This window comes from Saccopteryx leptura, chromosome 2 (assembly GCF_036850995.1).
Source record: "Saccopteryx leptura isolate mSacLep1 chromosome 2, mSacLep1_pri_phased_curated, whole genome shotgun sequence".
Lineage (NCBI taxonomy): Eukaryota > Metazoa > Chordata > Mammalia > Chiroptera > Emballonuridae > Saccopteryx > Saccopteryx leptura.
In genome coordinates, this window is record NC_089504.1 from 332,587,755 (window position 1) to 332,602,793 (window position 15,039).

Below are 15,039 nucleotides of genomic sequence, written 5' to 3' on the forward strand. Positions count from 1 at the left end.
AGCCATCGTAGGGACTCAAACATGAATTCTGGGTGAACAGTGCAGGGCCTTCCTAGGCCCAGGGTTTCATGGCAGAATGAGGCAAAGGCAGAAGCAGCAGAGGCAAAGCTTCCTTTTGGCTGCAGAGGGATTAAGGGATGTCTGCCTCTTCTGGGAGTCATTTGCAAGCTTTCCTTTCTTCCCTGCCACTTCCGCTGCATTTTTTCCCCATTGCACAAGACCCTTCCCTTCTTCAGGCAGAACATTCAGGTTATGGGAAGTGTAGAGCAGATTAAGGTTGCTATTCTACTAAAAATTGGGCCAAAAAAAGATAACCCTTAATCATCCACAGAAAAGATACATGAGCAAAAGCCAGAGACAAGAAGATTTAAAAAACCCTGTCAAGAAGCTGAGCTAGAGAAAGACAAAAGGGATGCTAGAGACAGACATACATAGAGGGACAGATAGAAAGAAAAAGAATTAGCTGCACAGAAGAGAAAGAGGCAAAGGGAGATAGAGTGCCAGACAGATTTCTTTGCAGAAATACGGAAAAAGACTTACAGAAGCTTGAGACAAACCAGAATCATAGAATTGCTAAAATGGCCATAAACAAAGAGGACTAGAAATTTTTTTTATTAAAAAAAGAAAAACATAATAAAGGCTGACAGGAAGGGACCTCAAGGGTGGAAGGTACAGATAGTCTAGACAGTGATTTAGTGAGAGTGAGTGACAATGAGGAACAACCAGACTCGGGAGAGACAGAGGTAACAGTGGCAGACTGAGGGATTAGCACAGCGAGAGAAGAGAGGGGGAAAGAGATGAGGAGGGATTTGTCAGGGGAGCCGAGAAGCAGAGGAGCATAAGGTGGAGGAGGCAGTCAGTGGAAAAAATTATTGACAGGAAAAGAGAGCAGGAAATATGTGGTGTTGAAGACAGGCAGAAAGACAAAGGAGAAGCAGCTACAGTGCAAAACAAAGACAAAAAACTGACAGGAACGGGTAGGTAGAGACTGGTAGGAAGATGAGAAAAAGAATCAGGGATGTACATTGAGATAGAAGAATAGGGGAAGAGACTGTGGAAAATCACAGAGCGAAAAAGAAGTGGGGACCTGATCTGCGGTGGCACAGAAGAAAGAGCGTTGACCTGGAATGTTGAGGTCACCTGTTCAAAACCCCCCACTTGCCCAGTCAAGGCACATAACAAGAAGCAACTACAGTACTATGAACTGATGCTTCCTACTTCTTCCCCTAGTCTCTCTCTCTCTCTCATCTCTCTCACTCCCTCTCTCTCTCTAAAATGAATAAATAGCCTGACCTGTGGTGGCGCAGTGGATAAAGCGTCGACCTGGAAATGCTGAGGTTGCCGGTTCGAAACCCTGGGCTTGCCTGGTCAAGGCACATATGGGAGTTGATGCTTCCTGCTCCTCCCCCTTCTCTCTCTCTGTCTCTCTGTCTCCTCTCTCTCTCTCTCTCTCCTTTCTAAAATGAATAAATGAAATAAAAAAAAATTAAAAAAAAAAAAAGAAAAAAGATTTATTTAAAATGAATAAATAAAATCTTAAAAAAGAAAAGGAGGTGGGGGCAGAATGATTAAATTAAACATCCAAAGGAAGGAATAAGGAAAAGAAGGGAATGTGGAAAGAGAAAAATAAATAATAGAGATAGAGGGAAATGAAAGGGATTGTGAGAGAACCCCATCATAGAGTCCTTAAAACCTAGGCTCAAGGGGGAAAATAACAGGCTGAGGGGAAACTGCAACAGTTGGAAGTAAATACAGGCAGAAAATAAGAGCAGAGGGTCCAAATGTAATCAGACTAAAACCAAAGAGGGAAAGGTATAGAAGTTGAGATAGAGAAACAAAGTAGGATTCTGTCAGAGAGTTTGTCCTTTAATAGAATTGGTATCTTCAAAACTCTTAACTGAATGCTTTGATTAACAAAAACATTGTAACAAGAGAGAGAGAGAAAAGCCTTAAGTTTAAAAAAACAAAATGTGACATACTTAACAAAGAATCTCTAACTTCCCTAAGTATGTATTGATAATAATATTAATAAAGTTCAGCCTGACCTGTGGTGGCGCAGTGGATAAAGTATCAACCTGGAATGCTGAGGTTGCTGGTTCAAAACCCTGGGCTTGCAGGGTCAAGGCACATTTTGGAGTGAATGCTTCCTACTCCTGCCCCCCTTCTCTCTCTTTCTGTCTCTGTCTCTCTCTATCTCTCCCCTCTCTAAAAATAAATTTTAAGGCCCTGGCCGGTTGGCTCAGTGGTAGAGCGTCAGCCTGGCGTGCAGGAGTCCCGGGTTCGATTCCCGACCAGGGCACACAGGAGAGCCCGTCTGCTTCTCCACCCCTCCCCCTCTCTTTCCTCTCTGTCTCTCTCTCTTCCCCTCCTGCAGCCAAGACTCCATTGGAGCAAAGTTTGCCGGGGTGCTGAGGATGGCTCTGTGGCCTTTGCCTAAGGCGCTAGAATGGCTCTGATTGCGGCAGAGCGACACCCCAAGATGGGCAGAGCGTCACCCCCTGGTAGGCATGCCGGGTGGATCCCGGTCGGGCACATGCAGGAGTCTGTCTGACTGCCTCCCCGTTTCCAGCTTCTGAAAAGTACAAAAAAAATAATAATAATAATAAAAATTTTTTTTTAATTTAATAAAAATTTTTTTAAAAAATTTAGTAAAATTTGGCTGACCCGTGATGGCACAGTGGATAAAGAGTTGACCTGGAATGCTGAGGTCACCATTTCGAAACCCTGGGCTTTGGCCTGGTCCAGACACATATGAAAGTTGATGCTTCCTGTTCCTCCCCCCCTTCTCTCTCTCTTTCTTCTCTCTAAAATGAATTTAAAAGATTTTTTAATTTAAAAGAGATTCATTCCAAGCCCAAAAACTTTTTTAAAAATTTGATTTTAGAGAGAGAGGAAGGGAGAGAGAGAGAAACAAGAATCGATCCTCAGAATCAAACCCACAACCCTGGCATATTGGGGTGGTGCTCTGACCAACTGAGGTACCCAGCCAGGGCCCTGCACCTTTTCTTTTGCCACTGTTATGAATTCATGCTCCAAGTGAGCACCCTTCTTGGTAATACTTGATAGTATCTACAAAGAGTACCCAGGAATTAGTCTGTTAGGGAAATCTGGCTGTTTCTGTAGTTAACTAGTAAAACACCTACTAGTGTTTTACCAGAAAAGATAAGATTAGCCACTGGTGGAGGCAGGACACAAATGGATACCTGAAGAGTTTGGGATCACACACAAATTTCCATCGTGGTGACTGGTGAAACTTCAAGAAGACAGAACTGGATTGTGATTATAATTGATTAAGTGACATCTCACCAACTAGGCTGTTATAGACAGTGTGGACCAGATATGGATGATGGGAATCACAGCGGCATGGTCAACTGGGACCCTGGAAAAGAGAAGCTAAAAAATGCAGAGGTTGAGAGATGCTACATTTGGTAGAATGAGTTGGGTCAATATGGCAGTGCTGTCAGACTTCCCCATGGTTCAGTAAGGCGATCCTCAAGATTGACTCTATGCCTACGAAAGTACTTGCTGATAAATTGTCTTCTAGCATAGAGGAGGAGCTTTCCTGGATGGGGGAACATTGATATTTTACGGTCTTGGAACACTATCCTGATCATACATTAATATATTGCTAGGCAAATAATTCCATCAGTCTTATGTGAGTATGGTTACATTGAGTCACTCTTTTTGGCTACAGTGGTGTCCTGATATATAACGCAATGCTGGATGGTGAAAACTTTGCTGTGGGATGATCTCTTGCAACTAACTTTATGACCTACAAAGAGCTAAAGTGTTCTAAGATCCTCTACTATCAAAAAGCAAACCCAATTTATTTAGTAAAATGGACTTAGAGCAAGCAAATGGATTCAGACAATTTAGAGTGGTTCTCAATGAGAAGGGTAGAAACTCAATATTTAGCCAAATTAATCTTGCATTAACAAGAAAATTAATTAAACAGAAATCTGCATAACTGGATTATCAAGGCTTTATTGTATATAAAATCTGGATTTGTAAGTCTGGAAATTAGTATCCCTCACTTTGCAAGAGGTTACATACAGAGTTTATTCTTTAAAGAGTTGCTCCTGACCCTGGCTCAGTTGGTGTGTCATCCAGACAAGCTGAAGTTGCAATTTGATCTTCATTCGGGGTACATACAAGAATCAACCCATTGCCTGACCTGTGGTGGCACAGTAGATAAACTGTTGACCTGGAATGTTGAGATTGCCAGTTTGAAACCCTGGGCTTGCATGGTCAAAACACATACAACAAGCAATCAATGAACAACTAAAGTGAAGCAACTATGAGCTGATGCTTCTCGTTCCCTCCCCCACCTCTGTAAAATCAATCAATAAAATCTTAAAGGAAAAAAAGCAACCAATGATGGCATGAATAAGTGGAATCGATATTTCTCTTTCTTTCTATGCTCCCTCTCTCTCAAAAATAAAATCAATCAATAAAAAATTTTAAAAAGACTTAAAAAAATAGGCCCTGGCCGGTTGGCTCAGTGGTAGAGTGTCAGCCTGGTGTGCAGAAGTCCCAGGTTCGATTCCCGGCCAAGGCACACAGGAGTGGCACCCATCTGCTTCTCCACCCCTCCCCCTCTCCTTCCTCTCTGTCTCTCTCTTCCCCTCCCACAGCCAAGGCTCCACTGGAGCTATGTTGGCCCGGGCGCTGAGGATGGCTCTGTCTCTGTGGCCTCTGCCTCAGGTGCTAGAATGGCTCTGGTTGCAACAGAGCAACACCCCAGATGGGCAGAGCATCGCCCCCTGGTGGGCATGCCGGGTGGATCCCGGTCGAGCGCATGTGGGAGTCTGTCTGACTGTCTCCCTGTTTCCAACTTAAGAAAAATACAAAAAATAAATAAATTTTAAAAAAATGAAATTAAAAACCTGGTCAGGCGGTGGAGCAGTGGATGGAGTGTCGGACTGGGACACAGAGGACCCAGGTTTCAGGCCCCAGGTCGCTGGCTTGGGCATGGGATCACTGGCTTGGGCGTGGGGACGCTGGCTTGGGTGCAGGGTAGCTGCCTTGAGCGTGGTATCGTGGACATGACCCCATGGTCACTGGCTTGAGCCCAAAGGTCACTGGCTTGAAGCCCAGAGTCGCAGGCTTGACCCCGGGGTTACTGGCTTGAGCGGGGGGAAGGGGGAGGTGGTGGCTCACTCTGCTATGTCCCCCTGGTCGAGGCATATGTGAGAGGGCAATCAGTGAACAACTAAAGAGACTAAGGAGCTGCAGCGAAGAATTGATGCTTCTCATCTCTCTCCCTTCCTGTCTGCCTGTCCCTGTCTGTTCCTCTCTCTCTGTCTCTGTCACAAAAAATAAAAATAAATAAAATGTTGTCATTGAGCCCTGGCCAGTTGGCTCAGTGATAGAGTGTCAGCCCGGTGTGTGGGTGTCCTGGGTTCGATTCCCAATCAAGGCACACAGGAGCCTGACCTGTGGTGGCACAGTGGATCAATCGTTGACCTGAAATGCTGAGATCGCCGGTTCAAAACCCTGGGCTTGCTGGGTCAAGGCACATATGGGAGTTGACGCTTCCTGCTTCTCCCCCCCTTCTCTCTCTATCTCTCTCTCCTCTCTAAAATGAATAAATAAATAAAAATAATTTTAAAAAAAGGCACACAGGAGAAGTGGCAATCTGCTTCTCCACCCCTCCTGCTCCCCTTCTTTTTTTCTCTTCTCCCACAGGCATGGCTCAGTGGTTTGAGCACATCAGGCCCCAGGTGCCAAAGATGGCTCTGTGGAGCATTCACCTCAGGTGCTAAAAATAGCTTGGTTGTGAGCATGGCCCTAGATGGGCAGAGCATCAGCCTCAGACAGCAGTTGCCAGGTGGATCCCAGTCAGGGCACATGTAGGAGTCTGTCTCTATCTTCCCCCATCTCACTTGGAAAAGAAGAAAAAAAAAGATTTAAAAAAAATACAAGTTGGGGCCCTGGCTGGGTTGCTCAGTGGGTAAAATGTCATCCCAGCACACTGAGATCACATGTTCAATTCCTGGTCAGGTCACATACCGAGAAGTAACCAATGAGTGCACAACTAAGTAGAACAACGAGTCGATATTTCTCTCCCTCTCTCTGTCTCTATCAGTAGAAATTTTAAAAAAATAGTCACAGGGACATAAAGTACAGCATAAAGAATATAGTTAATAACATTGTAATAACTATATATGGTGTCAAGTTGGTACTAAAAATATTGGAGGAACACTATGTAAAATATATGATTATTTAACCACTATGCTCTACACATGAAACTAATACCAAATAATATTGAATGTAATTTATAATTGAAAAATAAAATTAGCTTGACCAGGCAGTGGCACAATGCATAGAGCATCAACCTGGGATGCTGAGGACCCAGGTTCGAAACCCCGAGGTCACTGGCTTGAGCAGTCTCACCAGCTTGAGCACAGGGTCACCGGCTTGAGCGTGGGATCATAGACATGACTCCAGAGTCACTGGCTTGAGCCCAAAGGTCGCTGGCTTGAAGACCAAGGTCTCTGGCTTGAGCAAGGGGTCACTGGCTCTGCTGGATTCCCCCAGTCAAGGCACATATGAGAAAGCAATAAATGAACAACTAAGGTGCTGCAATGAAGAAATGATGCTTCTCATCTTTCTCCCTTCCTGTCTGTCTGTCCCTCTCTATATCTCTAAAAAAAAAAAAATTAAAAGAAGAGTTGGTTGGCCCTGGCCGGTTGGCTCAGCGGTAGAGCGTTGGCCTAGCGTGCGGAGGACCCGGGTTCAATTCCCGGCCAGGGCACACAGGAGAAGCGCCCATTTGCTTCTCCACCCCTCCGCCGCGCCTTCCTCTCTGTCTCTCTCTTCCCCTCCCGCAGCCAAGGCTCCATTGGAGCAAAGATGGCCTGGGCGCTGGGGATGGCTCTGTGGCCTCTGCCTCAAGCGCTAGAGTGGCTCTGGTCGCAACATGGCGACGCCCAGGATGGGCAGAGCATCCCCCCTGGTGGGCAGAGCTTCGCCCCTGGTGGGCGTGCCGGGTGGATCCCGGTCGGGCGCATGCGGGAGTCTGATTGTCTCTCCCTGTTTCCAGCTTCAGAAAAATGAAAAAAAAAAAAAAAAAGAAGAGTTGGTTCTTTATTAAAATGAAGAGTTTGTTTGTTTAGAGTCATTAACTTGAAGCCATAGCATCAGGAACCCTTTAATCCCACACAGTAAAAATGCAGTCCATTTTTTTTATTTGTATTTTATTCAAACTATAAGAGAAAGTTTATTTAGAAAGTCACAGAAGCACAAGAAGAACCCTTAGAGCTTAGGAGAGAGAAAGGTAAAGGTAACATGTCTAGGGGGAAAATAAGGGGGTGGGGAATGGCACTGGCATGCTCCAAGGAGAGAGAGCGCACTGGGACTGAACCGGCAACCTTGCTGTATGAGTACAATGCTCTGACCTACTGAGCTACTGGCCAGGGCCAGGGCTACTCGTCCCAATGTTTTTTAAAGGTTGCTTTGACATTTATTTATTTATTTCTAATTATTATTGATTTTAGAGAGAGAGGAAGGGAGGGGGGAGAGAAAGTAAGAAGCATCCACTTGTAGTTGCTTCACTTTAGTTGTGCATTGATTGCTTCACCTCCGTGCCTTGAAGGAACGGGGAGGGGCTCAAGCTGAGCCAGTGACCCCTTGCTCAAGACAGCGACTTTGGCCCAGGCCAGCTCAAGCTTGGGATCATATTGATGATCCTGTGTTTAAGCCAGCAATCCTGCACTCAAGCTGACAAGCCTGTCCTCAAGCCGGCAACCTCAGAGTTTTGAACTGGTGACCTCAGCATTTCTGGTTGATAATCTATCCACTGTGCTACCACCAGTCAGGTTCAGGTTTATCCCATTTACTTATTTATTTTTTTAGAGAGAGACAGAGAGAGGGACAGATAGGAAGGAAGAGAGATGAGAAGCATCAACTTCTTGTTGTGGCACTTTAGTTGTTCATTGATTGCTTTTTTCATATGTGTCTTGAGGGGTGGGTGCTCCAGCTGAGCCAGTGACTGTGGGTGTCAAGGTCAAGTCAGCTACCTTGGGATTCAAGCCAATGACCTTTGGGCTCATGCCAGCAACCATGGGGTCATGTTTACGATCCCATGTTCAAGTCGGTGACCCCATGCTCAAGCTGGTGACCTTGGGGTTTCAAACTGGGTCCTCAGCATCCCAGGCTGAAGCTCTATTCACTGCACCACTGCCTGGTCAAGCTCATCCCATATTTTTTCATTTGATGTATTTTTTTTATTTATTCATTTTAGAGAGGAGGGAGGGAGAGAGAGAGAGAGATAGAGAGAGAGGAGCAGGAAACATCAACTCCCATATATGCCTTGACCGAAACATCAACTCCCATATATGCCTTGACCAGACAAGTGCAGGGTTTTGAACCGGCAACCTCAGTGTTCCCAGGTCGATGCTTTATCCACTGCGCCACCAGAGGTCAGGCAATCCCTTATTATTATTTTTTTTTCTTTTTAAAGTAACTAATTTAATATAAAATTGGGAACACATTTTGGCAATTGTAACAGTTAAACAGAGATACCATGTAATTTGTACTTGAAATAAAAGTGTTTTAAAAGTTAAAACTCACATGTACTTTCTTTAGATGAATGAGACACATGCCAACTTGATGTAGCATGTAGGCACATGATCATTCCTCTTTATTTGATGAAATGGATCTATTATTCCAGTTTAAGAATGTACTTAAGCAACAAATCTGTTGTCTAATATACAATTCTGAATGACCGTCCTATGCCCAACCCAAAACAATTATTTTCATCAGCATACACCAGATAGCACTAAATACCTTATGTTGATTAGGCTGATTTGTTTGTTTGTTTATTTTTGAGACAGAGAGAGACAGGGACAGACAGGAAGGGAGGGAGATGAGAAGCATCGATTCATAGTTGCAGCACCTTAGTTGTTCATTGATTGCTTTCTCATATGGGGCTTGGTTGAGGGGGCTCCAGCCCAGCCAGTGATCCCTTGCTCAAGCCAGCAACCATGGGGTCATGTCTGTGATCCTGCACGCAAGCCGGTGATTCTGTGCTCAAGCCGGTGACCTCGGAGTTTTGAACCTGGCCCTCAGTGTCCCAGGCAGACGCTCTATCCACTGTGCCACTGCCTGGTCAGTCTCATTTGTTTAAGAGGATATTTTGCACCTGGCTCTGGCTGTCATTAGTAGTATGGTCCTGCCAATCCCATATTTTTTAAATGAGTAATCCAAGGCAATTTATTCTGGGTTACCTAGCTAGTTAGTAATAGGGCCTGGATTCAAACTTATATGTATATAAAATATTCCCTGTGGCCAATATCTGCTATTTTTGCCTACCTAGCGGTGTAGAAATTTTCCTCTGAAAGCTACTCCTCTCTCATTCCCCCTCAATGGGCATGTGACCCAGGCCTAGCCAATCATAACACCATACTCTCTTTCTCTGAAATGAGCTCATGACAGACGCATAGCCTATGAGCCTCAGCACTGTGACTTTCGCTAGAATTTTTGGCTAAGATGTACTATGTATGCTAACATTGCTAAGCCAGTAGACTGTAAGAGATCTTTCCTGAACAGGAAGCCAAGATACAATCACAAAAAAAGTATTCAATAAACAAAGAGAGATTTCTAGTATTATATGAGTATCTGCTCAGGCTCTTCCTGAAGCTAGAACCTCCCCTGGACCATTCAATTACACAAACCAAAAAACTGGATTTGCTCAAGTGACTATGAATTGAGGTGTGTTTTTTTTGTTTGTTTGTTTTTGTTTTTTTAGTGAGAGGAGGAGAGATAGAGATACAGACTTCCTCATACACCCTGACCGGGATCCACCCAGCAACTCCCATCTGGGGCCAATGCTTGAATCAACCAAGCTATCCTCAGCATCCTCGGCAGATGCTCAAAACAATCAAACCCTGAGTGAGGATCAAACCCAGGATGTCTGGCCTGACCTGTGGTGGCGCAGTGGGATAAAGCGTCAACCTGGAACACTGAGGTCGCCGGTTCGAAACCCTGGGCTTGCCTGGTCAAGGCACATATGGGAGTTGATGCTTCCTGCTCCCCCCCCTTCTCTCTCTCTCTCTCTCTCTCTAAAAATCGATAAATAAAATATTTTTAAAAAAGCAACAACACAAAAAAACAGGATGTCTGCACATCAGGCCTATGCTCCATTCAACGAACCAGCCGGCCAGGGCCTGAGTTTCTTTCACTCTTAATGAGTCTTTACTAATACACCGCCTTTACGATGATCTGTTCTTATTTCAATTTGCACAAACTGAAGTCTACAAAAGTTATGATTTATCCAGCACACCCAGCTAGTCTGTGATACAATGCAATTAGAATCCAGGTCTCTGATTTGGTGCAGGCTCTTTCTTTTTTTTTTGTATTTTTCTGAAGCTGGAAACGGTGAGGCAGTCAGACAGACTCCCGCATGCGCCGGACCAGGATCCACCCAGCACGCCCACCAGGAGGCGATGCTCTGCCCATCCGGGGCGTCGCTCTGTTGCAACCAGAGCCACTCTAGCGCCTGGGGCAGAGGCCAAGGAGCCATCCCCAGCACTCAGGCCATCTTTTGCTCCAATGGAGCCTTGGCTGTGGGAGGGGAAGAGAGAGACAGAGAGGAAGGAGAGGGGGAGGGGTGGAGAAGCAGATGGGTGCCTCTCCTGTGTGCCCTGGCTGGGAATCGAATCCGGGACTTCCGCACGCCAGGCCAACGCTCTACCACCAAGCCAACCGGCCAGGGCCCAGGCTCTTTCTTTTTTATTTTTTTATTAAATAAAAAATTAAATTTATTAAATATTTTATTATCTGACAGAGAGAGACAGAAAGGGAGAGAGAGGAGAGAGAGAAGGGGGGAGGAGCTGGAAGCATCAACTCCCATATGTGCCTTGACCAGGCAAGCCCAGGGTTTCAAACCGGCGACCTCAGCATTTCCAGGTCAACGCTTTATCCACTGCGCCACCACAGGTCAGGCCCAGGCTCTTTCTTATACACTATTTTGCCTCTTTCTTTATAGGAAGGCTGAGAAATGGAAAAACTTTAAGGTAGAGAGATGGGAGCCAACTGACAAGTGGAGATCAATCAAGTTAGATAAATCGCCCCCAAAGTTGTATTTATAAGTCAGGATGCTTCAGTTTGAAAGCCAGACTTCTATTCACCAAGTATTGATTTCTGCACTTTTCAGGAATGCAGTAACTGTTCAGGACAGAGGTCCATTTCAGCTTTCCCCACAGTCATGAGTATCATTTAATTCGGTGTTGTGAGCATGTTCTTTCCCTGCCTTTAACATGGTGGGAGACAAACCTTCACTTGCCACATCTTCTGCAGGAACTGAACATAAAGTGACTCTCAGGCTGAGATAAGGATGCAAGGCATGTTGGCATTAGCAGTTAGAAGAATGGGAGTTCGATCCTATAATATGATATGAGGATCCCTGCAAAGGAATCTCTGCCTATTACCACCCAACTGAGAAAAACAGACTCTGTGGCAATATTTGACATGCCAGGGATAGTAAAGGACTTCTTTGGGTTAAACTTTGCCCCCCTCAGTCTGGCCTGCCCGCCGGTGCCCTTGAGAGAACTCTTTCACCTTCTTGAACTTCTCTGGTTGACATTGTTAGTCCCTGGGGTTGAGAGACTGGCATAGTGACTCTCTCTGCCCCAGATCTCCAGTCAAGACACTGTTAAGGGGAGACAGTGGAGCCTGAGGAACTGGGGTGCCACAAATTCTCGCTGCTACACTGGTCTAGAACAACACTGCTGCTTGCTCCCCTCAGCAGCTCATCCAAACATCATTGTCTTCAAGGTCCTGCTCTTTCTTCCTTAAGCCCAGTCTTCACAGAATTCAAATGTTTCCACCCTGGGGAGCCGGGGAGATGGAGGAGATGGGGGAGGGGAACAGGGGCACATCCTAGGGCAGCTGCAGCAGCATTTCCTTGACATATATTGAATTTTATTTATTTTTATTATATTTTAATGTTTATTTTATTGATTTTAAAGAGAAGAAAGGAGAGAGCAAGAGAGAGAGAGACAGACAGGAACATCAATCTGTTCCTGTATGTGCCCTGACCGGGATCGAACCAGTAACTTCTGTGCTTTGGGATGATAATATAACCAACTGAGCTATCCGGCCAGGGCACATATATTGAATTTTTTAAAAAATATTTTTTGGGGCCCTGGCCGGTTGGCTCAGTGGTAGAGCATTGGCCTGGCGTGCAGAAGTCCCGGGTTCGATTCCTGGCCAGGGCATACAGGAGAAGCGCCCATCTGCTTCTCCACCCCTCCCCCTCTCCTTCCTCTCTGTCTCTCTCTTCCCCTCCCGCAGCCCAGGCTCCATTGGAGCAAAGATGGCCCGGGCGCTGGGGATGGCTCCTTGGCCTTTGCCCCAGGCACTAGAGTGGCTCTGGTCGCAACAGAGCGAGGCCCCTGAGGGGCAGAGCATCGCCCCCTAGTGGGCAGAGCGTCGCCCCCTGGTAGGCGTGCTGGGTGGATCCCGGTCGGGCGCATGCGGGAGTCTGTCTGACTGTCTCTCCCCGTTTCCAGCTTCAGAAAAAAAATAAAATAAAAAATATTTTTTGCCTGACCAGGTGGTGGCGCAGTGGATAGAGCGTCGGACTGGGATGTGGAAGGACTCAGGTTCGAGACCCCGAGGTTGCCAGCTTGAGTGCGGGCTCATCTGGCTTGAGCAAAGAGCTCACCAGCTTGGACCCAAGGTCGCTGGCTCCAGCAGGGGGTTACTCGTCTGCTGAAGGCCCGCGGTCAAGGCACATGTGAGAAAGCAATCAATGAACTACTAAGAAGTCGCAACGCGCAATGAGAAACTGATGATTGATGCTTCTCATCTCTCTCCATTCCTATCTGTCTGTCCCTATCTATCTCTGCCTCTGTAAAAAAAAAAAAAAAAAAAAAAAATTGAAAAAGATTTTTAAATATTTTGTTTATTTATTTTTTATTTTATTTTTTATTTATTTTTAGAGAGGAGAGATACAGACAGACAGACAGAGAGAAGGAAGGAGGAAGAAGAAGCATCAGCTCCCATATGTGCCTTGACGAGGCAAGCCCAGGGTTTTGAACCAGCAACCTCAGTGTTCCAGGTCGACGCTTTATCCACTGCACCACCACAGGTCAGGCTGAATTTTAAAAATTCATATTTATGTATGTATTGGGAAGCTAAAGGAAGAGTTGAATCTCCACTCTCTGTCATGGGGAGTGAGTAGATAATGCCTAAGAGTAAAAGGTCAAAAAAACTGTCCTGGTCTGATGGCTCAGTTGGTTGGAGCATTGTCCTGATACTCAAAGCTTGCCAATTCAGTCCCCACTCAGGGTACATACAGAAACAGAGTGATGTTTCTGTCTCTCTCTCTAAGATCAATAAATAAGTTTTTTAAAAAGTCAAGGAAAACCAATTCAAGCTTATTACTTGAAGATACGGCAATAAATGCCAAAACAATCAGCTAAAATTGGTGAAAGTGGTTTTGGGGAGAGGGAGACATGGTCATAGTGGCTTGTTCTTTGTAACAAATTTTGCAAGACTTATAACTTTGTAAAGCTAAAACTAAAAACATTACAGTTGTGCCCTGGATAGCTCAGTTGGTAGAGAGCATCATCCTGAAGCACAGAGGTTGCAGGTTTGATTCCTGATCAGGGCACATACAGGAACAGAATGACATTCCTGTCTTTCTCTATCTCTCTCTCCCTCTCCTTGCCCCTCTCACTAAGATCAATCAATAAAAACAAAACCCAAACATTACAGTTGCAGTAGATTCAACCAACCTTAGATAAAAAAATATCAGGGAAAAAATGTTTTGTTGTGGCTGACATGTACAATGTAGTTCAGCCTATGATGGGTGCATCTGTACTGAATACTGCCACTCTACTGAGTACCTACAGACTTTATTTTCTTGTCATTATTCCCTGAACAATACAGTATAACAACTCTTTTTGTGTGTGTGACAGAAACAGAGACAGAGAGAGGGACAGATAAGGACAGATATACAGGAAGGGAGAGAGATTATAAGCATCAGTTCTTCACTGCAGCTCTTTAGTTGTTCATTGATTGCTTGTTCATATGTGCCTTGACTGGGGGGCTCCAGCCAAGCCAGTGACCCCTTGCTCAAGCCAGCAACCTTGGGCTCAAGCCAGCCACCGTGGGCTTCAAGCCAGTGACCTTTGGCAAACCAGCAACCTTGGGCTCAAGCCAGCCACCGTGGGCTTCAAGCCAGTGACCTTTGAGCTCAAGCTAGTGACCATGGGGTCATCTCTATGAACCCACACTTAAGCCAGTGCCCCCGGGCTCAAGCTGGTGAGTCTGCACTCAAGCCAAATGAGCCCATGCTCAAGCCAGGGACCTTGGGATTTCAAACCAGGGTCCTCAGTGTCCCAGAATGCCACTCTATTCACTGTGCCACCGTCTGATCAGGCTAATTTCTTGATAAAAAAAAAAATTTTATTGATTGATTTTTAAAGAGAGGAGAGAGAGAGAGGGAGAAAGAGGGTGGGGAGGAGTAGGAAGCATCAACTCATAGTAGTTGCTTCCCATATGTGCCTGGACTGGGCAAACCCATGGTATCGAACCAGCAACCTCATCATTTCAGGTCAAATATTTTAGCCACTGCACCACAAGAGGTCAGGGTATTTCTTGATTTTTAAATTATTTTATTTGCACAAATGTTTTCCAGCTTAAGGGGGAAAAAAAGGCTTAGAAATCATTGTCAGATAGGTCCAAATTTGGCAAAATGTCAACATTTTGCTTGGAATCAAAGACCAGCTTTAATTTGTCTCAGATTTTGCCATCCAACATTATCTATGCTTCTTTGCATGAACATAGAAAATGATATGGCAGATGCTTAAGAACATGAGTTCCAGTCATTATTTACTGTCTGCAGCGCCTCAACAAGTGGCTCAGCTTCTCTGAACATCAGTTTCTTTACCTATAACATGAGGCTAATAATAACACCTACCTCATTGGATTATTGTGAAAATTAAATAAACTAATGCAAATAAAGTTGTTAGAACCTGAAACTATTTTGTGTAATTAATCTTGTGACCCACAGTAGGTTATTCCACC